Raw genomic sequence first — 13,842 nt, 5'->3', positions numbered from 1 at the left:
GATTATAAAATGCAATCATATGGCACATACCCTTTTTTCATTTATCTATTATGAACACATGTCCAGTAAGTATTAATCTACAATATTTTTTAAATGGCTGAAGCGTTATTGATTACTTCTTTAGGGCATTAAATCAACAATGTTTCGCCAATTAAATCAACCAGCGTTTCAGGATCCATTTCCATTTTTTTCCAAAGGCAATTTTGTTTTGGTTTTGTTTTTTTTTAATTGAAGTATAGTCAGTTTACAATGCTGTGTCAATTTCTGGTGTACCGCAAAATGCTTCAGTCATACATGAACATGCATATATTGGTTTCATATTCTTTTTCACTGTAAGCTACTACTAGATATTGAATATAGTCCCCTGTGCTATACAGTCTAAAGTTGTTTATCTATTTTATATATACCAGTCAGTATCTGCAAATCTTGAACTCCCAATTCCCCCCTGTTAACCATAAGTTTGTTTTCTATGTCTGTGAGTCTGTTTTGGTTTTGTAAATAAGTTCATTTGTCTTTTTTTTTTTTTAAATCCCAAGGCATTTTAAAAATGAAGACTACATGTTAGTTATCCTCTGAGCTGGATACAATTGACTTTTTTAAAGCTGTATTATTTATTCATTTGATTAATCTGTATCACCTTCAGCCCTTTGTGTTCACTAATAAAATTAAGAAATATATTTGTGAGACAAGTGTGTGAATTTTTATGCAGTCCTATGAATAGATAAAATTAAAATCTGTCCACTAAGTAATATCCTTTGATGGTACTTGAGTGGATTGGCCTATACAAACATTATTTTCACACAATAGATTCATAAATTATACATGTGTTCTTCCTTTTCCTCACTTAGGAAGTACTAGAGCACCCGAAGACCAAAGTTACAAGTTTAAAAACTAAAAAACACACTGAGGTTGAAGTTGAAGTTGCCACAAAAGTACCAACAACCTGCATCCTGGTGATTATTGATCAATATAAAGTTTTGCATAGACATACAAATACGTAATAAACTACAACAAAGCACAGAAGAAGAATGATAAATAACATTTGAACAACCTTAAAATCCTTTATACCTGGCTACAGAACACAACCCAGCCAATGAAACAAAGTGGAAAGCTGTGGTGATTCGTAAATACCTTCCCTCCTCATTAAGAACAAAATTGGTTTTCCACAACATGAACCACATTTAGATTCCTTTGCTCAGCTAGAGTTCTCTGGTTTGAATCAACAGAAGGGAACTCTCACTATCTTAGGCAAATAAAAATGGACTATATTGTAAGAATATGGAATAGCAACATATTGAACAAAGTTGAACAGCCAGGCCTCAGGCAGGATGGCAATCCAGAAGCACCGGGATCTAGGCAGCAATGGTCCTTTCAGTGGTTATGATAGAATAAACATGCTTCAGTCTCACAATCAGAAGATATCTGACCGGCCCTGCTTTGGTCACACCCTAACCCATTTCACCTTGACTGACAGCCTCACCAACCTAGAGGCCTCTGATGAGGAAGACGCTAGTATGAAATGAAGGGGAGTCGGGTGTCTGGGCAGGCAAATCCAACAGCTGCTCACAACAGCCACTATCTTCTCACAGTATGAGGGCTACACACTGGCTACTGGTGCCAAAGAAGGACATCATCATATTCAAGTACCAGACGGAACTGGTTACAGGCATCAGTGGCTAAAAGAACTGACTGATCTGATCCTTAGTTCATTCTGAGAACTGTGAAGCATGCAGGGGGTGAAAAATAGAAGCAGCCTGATTTACTGATGCACAATGAGTGACTTTAGAGAAAGTAAGCCATTTTAGTTTAAGTAAACTAATAATTAACCTTGATAACAAAAGTTTAAGATCTATGTTAATAACGTCAGTCATCTGTCTTCTCTGCTAGCAGACAATAGTTGCAACATATGTGGTATTAATGGAAACTTGTCTTGAGTTTGGAACACTGCATATCAAATTTTAATGTCCATCTAAATCTCTTGGGGATCTTGTTAAGATGCAGGTTCCTGCTTGGCAGGTCTGGAATGGGGTCTGAGATTAGTCATGTCTTTCTTTCTTTTTTTAAGTGGAGGTGCTGGGGATTGAACCCAGGACCTGGTGCGTGCTAAGCATGTGTTCTACCCCTGAGCTTTACCCACCTCCCTAGGCATTGCTGACAATGCTGCGGGGTGATAACAGCAAAGCACCCGAGGGCTGAGCCTCTCCCTGCCTTGCAGCTCCCCCATGGCTGTAATTCTCCTCTCACATCATGCAGTGCCTCATTCAGCCTCTGCACCTCTCACCAGCACTGGCAGTACCAAGAGGCTACTTACCTTTTGGACACTTTCAGAAAGATGTGGCGAAGGAAACATGAGTCCACAAACGTGAGTCTTGCATACTTCATTGATATGAGTGCAATGGACAGAATGTTTGTGTCCCTCCCAGATTCCTATGTTGAAATCCTAACCCCTAATGTGATGGGATTAGAACGTAGGGCCTTTGGGAGGTGCTTAGGTCATGAGGGTGGAGCCTCACAAACGGAATTAGTGTCCTTAGAAAAGACCCCTAGAAGCTCCCTTGTCCCTTCTGCATGTGAGAACACGATGAGAAGATAACCAACTATGAACCAGGAAGTGGGCTCTCACCAGACACTGGATCTGCCAGCACCCTGACCCTGAACTTCTCAGCTTCTACAACTATGAAAAATAAATTTCTGTTGTTTATAAAGCTACATGGCCGATGGTATTCCGTTATATGAACCCAAACAGACTGACATCAATGATCCCATTTCCCTTAGTACAGAGACCACACCAACAATGCGTTTGTCCTCTGATCTGAAAGCACACCATGAGTGGTTTATGTTGCATTCTCAAAAGACCGCTCGAATCAGAAATCTAACATATGGACCTACCACCAGCCCTTAAAACAGGGCACTGTCTGTCATCAGAGTTGGGGGATTTATTTCTCGATCAACAGAATAAAGGGAGACTTTGAAATGAATCTATTATATGCCTTCTGGACAGAGCCCAGGACTTGTCCTCACCTCTGGCAGTGACTGGCCACATCCTGTGAGCAGGGCCAACCCAGACCCTCTGAGTGCTGTGAGGTGCCTTTATCTGCACCTTGTCACAGATGCACTGAGTGACAGAGCATGGAGTGAATGGCCTATTCTCTCTGTAGAGACACAGAGTCAACAGTGTTCTTGTAGCACACTTGGCCTTACTTGCCTGGAGGAGGGTGAGGGCAGTACACACACCCTCTCTGCCATTTCACTTCCCCTGGTGGACAGCTTGAGCTGGAGAGCCAGTGATAAGATAAAAGTAAAACAGAAAGAGCAGATGTCAGGTTCTGAGACAAAGCATTATTTTTAGAGCCTGTAGGTAACAGAGTAGCTAACCCTAAGAGGAAAACAATTCATCAATTTTAAATTTTTGAGTTCTTGACCTGGAGTTCTGAATTTTTAAAATATAATAAAAATCTTGCAACCAGGTCTCGGTTGGGTCTATGGCATGAAGAAAGGAAGAAGAAAACAGGACCTTCTCATGGAGAGTAAAAGTGACAGTGCATTTGAAATAAATCCATAGGGTTTATTTAATCTTTCTCTGGTTCTTGATGGTCCTTGTCCATTCATTCTCACTAGAAGGCCAGTGAGAAGAGGCTCGTGAAAACATCATGGTCAGCAGAAACAGTTCTCACCCACATTTCCATTGACCATGATTTTTCCCTTCTCTTCCTCCAGACAAATTTTCTGAATATCTTCTCAGAGCTGTCTTGACATGACAACATGCAGTTCTATGTCAATGGAGACCTTACAGTTTCTTGAGAAGCGGATTTAATTCCATACAACCAGACACTATGATTAGGTGTTGAGAACACCAAAACTGTGGGCCAGAAGCCTTCTCTGGGAGAAACCTACAGTCCATAGGAGACAAGAGCTAATAGCTATTGGTAGCACAGTGTAATAGTCAAAGGTACAGATCTCATCAGTCAGATGCAGGTTCACATCACACCTCTAACATCACTCCCCATTAAATCACTCACTTCATTTAGTCTCTGTGAATTTCAGTTTTCTTATCTGTGAAAATGGCTATAATTCCTAGGGCATAGAATGGCCAAGAAGATTAAATATTCTAAAAAATGCACTTATCACAATGTCAGCCTATTAAATATTTGGTAAATACCGATAATTACTATCATCAATATTGCAGCTCATCGAATTTCCTCCCACTAACCTCTGCCTTCTACCCACCATTGTTTTTCCTACTATTGGTGTTTTTGTTCTGTTTATAAGAGCTGTCACAGACACTCATTTTAGCCACTTGATCCCTGGTCCAAAGTACACTGAGAGAGTAAGGATGAACACTCTGAATCATGTGATACACGACTGACTTGCACCACCTCTGAGATCTTTCTGGGTCCAGAATCTTGGTGAACAGAAACTTAGAAACCTAGTAACTAGCCCAATTTATAGTAGTAGGGCCATTACCTGCCACATCTTTGGCCATCAACAGGGAGACAGAGTGGTGACAGTAGAGAGCAGAGGTGCAAGGACCTAATACATCCAGAGGCATATAAGGGAATAACCTCAAGACCCAAGGTAGGCTCCTAGACCTGTTCAAGGTACAGTTATAAAACCCAGCCAGCTCCATAATCTGCACTGGCCTTATCTTTTTGAAATACCACTGGGAAGATGGAGGTGCCCAGCTAAGCCTCTCAATCCTCACCTGTCCTTTAGCAAAGATGCTCTAGTAGAAAGACATTGAAAACAACCGGGGCAATAAGGAGGTAATCTCTTAGGCTGCTAGGTCCTGACCTAGGTTCCTTGAGTTCCATTGCTGTCAAAAAGCTAAAACCATCTCTCACGTACAGATGGTGGGTTTGATTGACTGAAGACAATGGTGTAAATGACACATTTACTGTGTTTTTCCTAAAGACTCATGGCTGCCTGGGCAGAAGCATTTTGACTATTTTAATTTATTACCAAACCCATTATATAAAGCTTCTGGTGTCTGCTCATTTTAAGCAACTTTTTAACCAAGTCTGTTTGGGTCACTGGTCACTATGATTTCTCCTAAGGTCGCAGTGTTCAGAACTCTTATTTATATTCAACACTGACCCAAAAGCCACCAATACCAATGTCTTCCAAACAGTGGAGGACCCCACACTTCTCCAGAGATCCCCTAAAGGAGGAATGAACAGAAACAGTATCACCACCCAGCCATCCCAAAATAATTCACCAAAACACTCTCTTTGAAAAGTCTCTGATTTTTCCTTAATGTGTGAAAGATAAATAACTTCCAAGATAACCTAAGATATTAAGACTTCAATTCCCAGCATCAGAAAGTCAAGACACCACAGACACCATCAGATTAGTTGCCTGTAGAGTCAACTTTATTTCTTGCCACAGAGGAATGGAGAAGAGGAAAGAGGGAGAGAGGAGGCAGTAAAGGCTTGCAACCTAGGGCTTGGCTTAGGCTGATTTATAAACGAAAATTAATGCTGAAAACAAGTTTATCAGTTATTGTCCCTGCATATTAATAACTGTGTCTTTAAAAAAAAACAAAAGTCTACGAAGGGCATAAGATGAGAGTTCCTTTGATAAAACGACACGAGTTCATTGACCAGAGGACCCTGGTCTCATCCACAAAGCTGCAGGGCTCTCTATTAGGCACCACACAAGACTCCGTGGGCCATCAACCCCGAGCTGCTATCTGCACTAGACGGGGCCTTTCCGGGGCCAGGTGCAGGCACACACAAGTCAAAGGCCGCCTTATCTCCCTCCCCGCTTCCTATCTCCTGTGGATAAACAAGGGTTCCAGCCCCAGCTATCAGGCCAGTTCCCCTTCACACATGCATGTTCAACTGCACACCAAGCCTGCATTCCTTCCAGAAGCACAGCTTCTCCTCTCCAGTAAAGGGCACGCTTTGCTTCAGGCGGGATCGTGGCATCAATTCTGAAGAAAGAGCCCTACAGCAGTCCATCTTTTTCCCCAACACACACCTTTTTCAAAGTAACCTCAACCAGATCGTTTTTCGGTTGGAAACCACTCTACGAATCAGAAAGGAATCAAGCAGCCCGAGGACATAAGCCTCAACTGACCCCAAAGGTGGCCGATCAGGCAGCTATAAAAGGAGTCGCATTCCTTGCTTACTTTTGCACCTAAGAGAGGGCACTGCTTCCCCTAGGTGATGGGAGGGCTCAAGAAAGGATTTGAAAACTGACAGGAAATAAATCCACCCTTTATCTTTCTCTGTTGGGCCCAATGGCCTCTCCACGTCTCTTCACTGGAAGCTTTGAAATCAAATGAAAGATTTTCTTGGACAATAGCCTGGACGATTCGACTCCTTCCCACGACAAACATGCCTGATGGGTTTAGCTTTAGGCTCTGGGTTTTCTCTTCCCTTACAGGAGCAATCTTTCAAAAGGCATTCATACGTAGCATCTCAATAGACTCTCATTCCAAGGGAGAGAGCTAGGGAAAAATTATTACTTCTAGGTAAACAGTGAGAAACAGACACAGATGAAGTCAGAGCTGTCCCGACAGGGCCAGAATGGACCCTCTAACTTCCGGTCTTTTTGTCATCGGCAAAGCCCATCAACAATACCCGGGAAATAAAAACAGAATCTGGGTAATAAATAAAGTCTAACCTTTTTTTTCCGTGTCCTTTGTGCTTAGGCTAGGTTCGCTTGCTCATACGGTGCCGCAGGCAGAGGCCTTGGCCCTGGCACTTCAGACCAGAGCTCCCACCGGGAAACGGCTGCGCTGACACCTCAGCTCGGGTACCCTGTGCAGAAGGCCCCCGGGCACAGGACACTGCAGTTCAAGATGGCGGCGGCGGGCGGTGTGCAGAGATGCTGCGGCGGGCGCTGCGATCCGGAGCGTGACCAGCACGGCTGCGCGTGCGCCTGGCCTGTGAGAGCGCTGTGCTGACCCGCCCCCCACCACCCCCACCCGCCCCGCCCCCCAGGACGCTACCGAGCAGCCGGACACAGCCTGTCCTGGAGGGCCTGGGCTCTAGAGCGGGAGCACTCACCTCTCTGTTTTCTGATTACAGAATAAGGCTTTCCTTTGTTTCTGAACCGAACTCTGTCTGGTTCTAAACGCTTAAACCACACCAGGCAGAAGGACCCTTGTTGGGGCCGTCTGGTAAGGGTCCATCACACTTTGTTCTTGCTGTTGCTCTGCACGGGTGTTGCAATCATGGCTTCACACTTGGACTCTCCTATGTTTGACACTGAGCTAAGCCATCTGTGACAGTGCTTGTCTCCAGGGCAGGGAGCTGAGGGGCCCCCCAGGAGGGAAAGAGGGGGAGAGGGAGACTTCACTGGGTATACCTTTTTGAACTGTTTTGAATTTTAAACCATGTAAATTTATTGCCTAGTCACCCAATTCTAATTTTAAGAAAAAATTTTCTAAAGACTGTAGAACTTTATAGAACACGGAGGAAGCATGAAAAAGATGGCTGTAGAGCTTTATAGGAGGAAACATGAACATGTAAAGGAAATGGCTAAGGCATGAGAAGAAATAGACACTAACGGAGAAATTTTTCAATTCTTATAAGATTGTATGTATTCCCCCAGCCTACCTCCCCACCACCCCCAGCCTCACTAGAACTTCGGCAAGAGAATAGTATATTGAGAGTGGTATAGTCTAGCTTTTTGTTTAATAGTTTTGCTTTTTTTTTTTTAAGTCCGAGATTTCAGAACTCAGACTAAATACGATTTTTTAATAGTTTAACAAAAATTAGCTTACCCAAAGACTATGGAGATGTCTTTTCAGCCCAAGAAACACCTTTTTTAATCTTTTTTTGTCCAAGGTGGTTAGAGGTCACTGTACATCAGGCATGCAGTACATGCGGTAAATAGTGAAGGAGAAGCAGGGAGTGATGGAGGGAGGGGCCAGAGAGGGAAGAAGGACAACAAGCAAGGGCAACAGGGATTCCATCCTGCCTTCTCTCTCGTCCTCACTATTGATGGGTTATTAACGGGTCATCAGAATACAGTGACAAAAAGAAAGAAAGAAAAAGAAAAAAGAAATAAGACTGAACACTCTTGGTAGACTACTTCAAGGAGATGAGGAGATAGGGAAGAGAAGTGCTGGGGGTTCCAGGCCATTTTCCTTCAGGGAACACTGCCTGTCTTACACATCAGAACATCAGACCCTGAGGCAAAGCGCTGAAAACAGGCAACAGTGTTTAAATCACAAATCATTTCTTATTTATGACAGATTCCTTGAGGTTGATCAGTAAAATATCCTTTATGAATATTGTCAGGATTTTAAAATCATGACACTTCAACAGCTCATTTGTCTTGGAGCAGAGCAGCAGCTCCCGGAGGCAGGGTTTGTGTTTGTCCTTGGAAATAAGGACAAACACGAGCTGGCAACACAGTCTTTACTTTCATCAGCTTGCTTTTCTGCAGGCCTACACCGTCAGCACTGTGTGAAGAGTGAAACCAATAAAAATCATCTCCTTCAGTGCAGGAGGCCAGCTCAAGACTGTTTCTTGGCTCTGGAGCAAGTATCAGTCAGGGTCAGGGAGGTTTCTGCTGCGTTTGGCCAGGAAATCTCTCACTCGGTGTAACTGGGAACCTAAGAATGCTTTAAGATGGTGAAACTGAGGCTCCCAGGTGGTAACACTTTGCTACAGGACACCTTAAGTATGTGACTTGCCCCACTCAGGGGTCATTAACTGAGACCCAGGACCGAGGGAGGAACAGACCCTAGAGCAGTGGCAAAGCCACAAACTCCACCACCACCAGACTTTTGTCAAGGAAGTCAAGCACCTTGGCCACAGGGCGCCATTTTGTAAGAAGCTAAAACTTCCTAAAGAGCCTTGACAACAGCAGAAGGGAATGATCCTCGTAGGGAGGGAGCTTCTCCCAGTTTGAGCCCAGACTCTGTAGCAAGGCATGTAAGTCCTTTATGATCTGGCCATCATTTCCTCTCCAGCTTCATGTCTTCTCTTCATCCAGCACATTTAGTGTAGCTCCAGACATATGAACTACTTAAACAGTTTTCCAAATGTGCTTTTCCAGATGCTGATTCCTCTGCCTGGAATCTCCTCTTGCCCTCACCACCTGACGTCATCTGGCAGCTTCACTGCTGCTCCTTTAGGAGTCCACATAGATGTCATCCTCTACGAAAAGTTTTCCTAGACCCCAAACTCTCCCACCCTTTATGTTTTGAAATGTAGATGTTATGATTGTTCAGATATGGCTGAGACAGAAGACGATTGCCACTGAAAAGATAGTTTGCTCCCAAAGTTCCCACAGAGGAACACGCCTTGCCATGCAGGAGGCAGAGGGGAGTGAGGGGAAAATGTGGGCAAGAGCCTTTATTGGGGTTCTCCCAGGAACAAACAGCAGGCTTGGGATTGGCCAGTCTGAATAGTTTCAGTGGGGTCTAGGGTGTAGGGTCTGTCCCTGGTTGCCTGGTACCCGGCCCTTGAGTGATTAGGACAGGGGAATAGTGGCCCAGAGCGTAAGAGCCTGAGAGAGGAGGTGGGAGTTGGGGGTGTGAGCTCTGGGCTGCTTTGTTTGCAGAGGAGAGGCACGTTGCAGACAACTCCTGTACTGTCTCTAGGAACTGGTTGGCCCTGCAAGGAGCAGGGTCCACAAGGCCCCACATGTTGAAATATCAGAAACACATGGTGAATATACCCTATACTGTGTGAAGTGGCTAATTACTCCTCTTTTACTCACCATGGACTTACCCTCTGGAAAGACTGACCACCATTTGAATAGACTACTTGCCTCTGTGTTTACTACCACCTGTAGCCCCTGGACTATAAACTCTTTGAGGATGGGGGCTGTCTTTTTCATTGTTGAGAATGGCAACAAACTATTCAGAGATGAATTTGATAGGCCACGAGATCTAGCCCTCGGTTCTGATACACTGAGTGATACCACCTGCTGCAGGACTGAGCTCATGGACACGTGTGATGTCTTCCCCTGGAAGCCTTATTCAATACAGAGCATCCATCTTGCTCTTCTTTCCTTAGGAACCCACTTAGCATCATGCAGGCTCCTCTCTTTGGGTTCGGAAGGCCAGACTGGAGGCAAGATAGGCTTCTGTTGTTTTCAGGGTCTTGATCTGTTTCTCCAAAACTAAGAAAGAAAACAAGCTAACAAAGGCGAAAATCAAAAAATAAATTTTTATTTGTCTATCTCTCTCCAAAAGATAAGATTGTTTGTAGAATTAAATGTCAAGGGAACTTATGACATTTCCTGGAAGAATTTCTGTGTGAAGCTTTCAACCAGTCAGTTTAATCCAAATTAGTAGGAACTTCAGAAAAGGCTTTTGGCCCGTGTACAGCTGGGATGAGGTTTTGTCACAAACTCTGCCAAATGCGTAAGAATATATAAAAAAGGGGGTAGAGGGAAATTGGGATTTTGGCCCGACATTTTTTAATAAATGAAAAAACAAACAAAACTCCCAATTTAATTAAAAACTTCCCCATATTCTGACCTACTTTGTAATTTTTATGTTGCTACCCAAAATTATTATGTAGTTACTTTAAAAAGAGAAAGGAAGAGGAAATATTTTTAATTTTAAAGGATAAGGAGAAGAGGGAAAAGAAAGCACTTGAGTTTTTCTTTTCTCCACATCTAGGGTCCAAACAGTGGTGGCTTTTGTTTCTTTAGCAGGTTTGTCTTAGAGGCAACTAACAACAGCTTAGCAGTTTTTTAAGTTCTAACTCTGCGATGAGGGTCACTAGCATATACAACAAATAGAATGCATGCACCCATCCCATTCAGACAGAAGCACGTTACCCCAAAGCCACTGTTGTTTTCTGCAGCTTCTAGCAGTAATTTCATCTCATTAGTAATTCAAGTATAAATTTCTTGTAATAAGCTGAAATTGCCTGGTCCAGTCTCATGAGTATTGGGTGATACTAATTCTCTTTGCTAAATATACATGTTATGCAATGGGACAATATGACAGAATGAACCTTAGAGGTGCACAGTGTGTCTTAACTCAGTGGTTCTTTGTCTCATGCAGTGATCTTTGGCTCCTCACTTATGCAATCACTGTCCAGCTTTGGTCTTGAATACTCAGCAGCCTGTTGTGCAGTTCTCTGTGTCTGCTCCATAGGCTTCTCATATTCTGGATGTCCAATCTTAAACACATCCTTTTTCTACCATTTTCTATTCCAGTTTGTGTCATGCTATACACCCAGTTACCCAGTTGGAATCCTGGACATTATCCATTACTCCTCATCCCTGAGCTCAATCAATTACTAAGATCTGCTCATTTCATCTGCTAAATATTCTCCATTCACTCTTTACTGCCTCTTGAGATCCTTACATCTCTAACCTGGGTGGATGACTGCAGCGACGTTCTGACTAGCATTCCAGCTTCTAGTCTATCTCCCTCTATTCCAAACCACTACCCCTGGAGTGATGGTGATAGACCATGCCTGATAATACCAGCTTCCTACTGAAAATCCCGAGGTAGCTCCATTCCCTCCCCCAGGGCAGGGGGAGGGGAGGTAAGGCTAGAGCCTCCTGCCATAGGCTCTAGCCTTACTTTATTGATTCCCAGGTCACACATCACCCTTCGGTGACCCTAAACTGCATGTAGTTCCCCTACACACCACACTTCTATGCCTTTGCATCAACCAATCACCAGGAGGCAAGCCTTAGAACACGTATAACAGGAAAAGTACAGTAACACGTATAATAGCAGTCACCATTAAAATAAAATAGAAAAAAAATTTTTTTTTTTACATTTTTTGGGCTCTAGGGGAAACTGTAAAGAAAAGAAAATTAATTGAAGACAACAAATCAGCTGAAATATTCATTTTCCTGTTTCAACATCAATAATAAAGCATACCAGGTAGAGAAGTCCTTTTGGACCAGCTTGTCACAGCTCCCTGTTTTGTACTGGTTTTGGAAAACCTTCACAGTTCAAGACTGAAGCTATTAATCACCACTTGTTTCTGAGTTGAAACCCACCAAATAAAAGACTTAGGTGTCTGACAAAGGGCAAAACACTGCACTATTCAGAGCTAAATGTGGAGCAATATACTAAGCCTTTCTGAGAAGGCTTAGTAAATGACTGCCAGAGAAAACATAGAACAATGTAGAGAAATTTTCCAAAGCTCAAAAATTCCAGATGCCTGTGGATGGTAGGGAGCATGGAAAGTCTATCAAATACCTTGACTATCAGCCCACGGTTGAGTGGCTTTTGCAATAAAAGGTATAATACCATTGTCATACCAAATGGTCCAGAAAGCCAAACACGTGACACCGATTAGTTTCAAGGGCCAAAGTGGTGTGGCTGGAGTCAACTGATCAGACTGGAATGTCAACACTGTAACCCGAGAAAGTGGCAACAGCAGTGACACACAACCACCAGCTGCAAGAGTTGGGGCAGAGATTCGAAATAATCAATCTGCCAGGGGCCAGCTGGACAACACTCCAAGCAATGTGATCTCCTTCACCACAAGGCAACCAGGTCAACTTTTGGCAGCAGTCTGGCATCAAATGGTGGCTCTGCATCAGAAACAAAGTCCTTTACTTTTGTGTCCTGTCTATATAGTGGTGGATGTGCTGCCTGTTGAGGACAATGATAGATCCAGGCAACAATGATGGCAATCTGAATGTTGCTGGCCCAACCAACAGCTTTATTCAAGTTGGTCTCATCAGAGAATGACCCTGACAGCTCTGCCAGAAGCCACAATCTGTTTCCACTGTTTGTAGCCCCTAAGGAAGGGTGTCTTTTATCTGCTAGTCTGTAGTTTTCCAAGTGACAGACCAAACTGTAGGTCATTAGCAACAGCCTGAGAGTCAGTAAAAATATAACAAAGCTCAACAAGGAGGGCATTGGCTGGAGCTTTGAGAATAGCTTTGATTTCTGCCCACGGACCAGGCCAACCACGTCCATTTTCAGTTCTGTGTACCTGGCGCTGAGATCGAGCTGCCAGAGTAGCCCACTGACCACCAATGGGTTTCAGTTTGGCCAATCCATCAGTGAAAGAGGCAGTAGGCATTCAGAGTGGCAACCCAAATGTATTTCTAAACCCCACTAAATGTAACATTTGTGAATCTAGGATGTCACTGAGCCCCTCCCTTTGTTTCAGGCAGTGGAATGGGTGATAAAATTTTCCCCAAATGGACAGCTGCTACTTTTTCATGTAAATCTAAGATGCAACTACAGCTAAGCCAACTGCATTCTTGAATATACCAATTCTATCTGACAAGTGAGGCTTGTTGGGTCCTTCTCATCTTGGTAGTTGTGAGTCTTTTTGATCCACTTCACACTGGAGGCATCAGGTTGGATGGCAAAGGTGTTCAGAAGAGGGGGAAGGTAGGGGAGGTGGAGACACTATCTTCCAAGGGTGTTTACACATCCACCAAAAGATAGTTCAGGGTGAAAGGAGTCAGTGGCTCCTTGATAAGACATAAAGAAGTGCAAGGCATCTGTGAATTGTTTCCCAACAGGTATAAACTGTAGAAAAATAATGCCAAAAAAAGCTTTGTTGTGCTGGAAGTACTCAGACTTGTAGTGAGATACTCTAGTCCAGGATTTATAAACAAATATTAAGGAGCTCTTACAGATTTTTCAAGCTCACCAATACCAGCTCTGATCATTTTGATTCACTTCACAAACATACAACACACTAGATACGACACTTGGGCAGTCCACCAAAGCCTAACTCAAGTACCATCTCATTTCCAATTTTAATTTTCTCCTCAGCCTTTTTTCAAATTTGACTAACTTCACACATAAGCCCAACTAATCTTCACTGCTGGATGTTAGACAAAATAGAGTTCTTCGGATAAGCCCTCAGGAGAGAGTCAGGAAGGCTTGATTAAAGGAGAGATTTTAAAGTCATAGACCTCAAAGCAGACTCCTTG

The 13,842-nt window shown here is 43.4% G+C and overlaps 1 long non-coding RNA gene across 1 annotated transcript in view; it reads right to left on the bottom strand.

The window, feature by feature from the left end:
• The window catches only part of LOC116665382, a 155,079-nt gene extending 148,273 nt beyond the window's left edge, over nt 1–6,806 (bottom strand). Inside the window, exon 1 of the long non-coding RNA XR_004321980.1 lies at nt 6,628–6,806. This is a non-coding gene — a long non-coding RNA (uncharacterized LOC116665382). The remainder of the gene's footprint in view (nt 1–6,627) is intronic.
• Between the last annotated feature and the right edge of the window lie 7,036 nt (nt 6,807–13,842).

Source organism: Camelus ferus, chromosome 8 (assembly GCF_009834535.1).
Source record: "Camelus ferus isolate YT-003-E chromosome 8, BCGSAC_Cfer_1.0, whole genome shotgun sequence".
NCBI lineage: Eukaryota > Metazoa > Chordata > Mammalia > Artiodactyla > Camelidae > Camelus > Camelus ferus.
The sequence above is the reverse complement of the archived record's forward strand: the minus strand, read 5'-3'. Positions and strand labels throughout refer to the sequence as shown.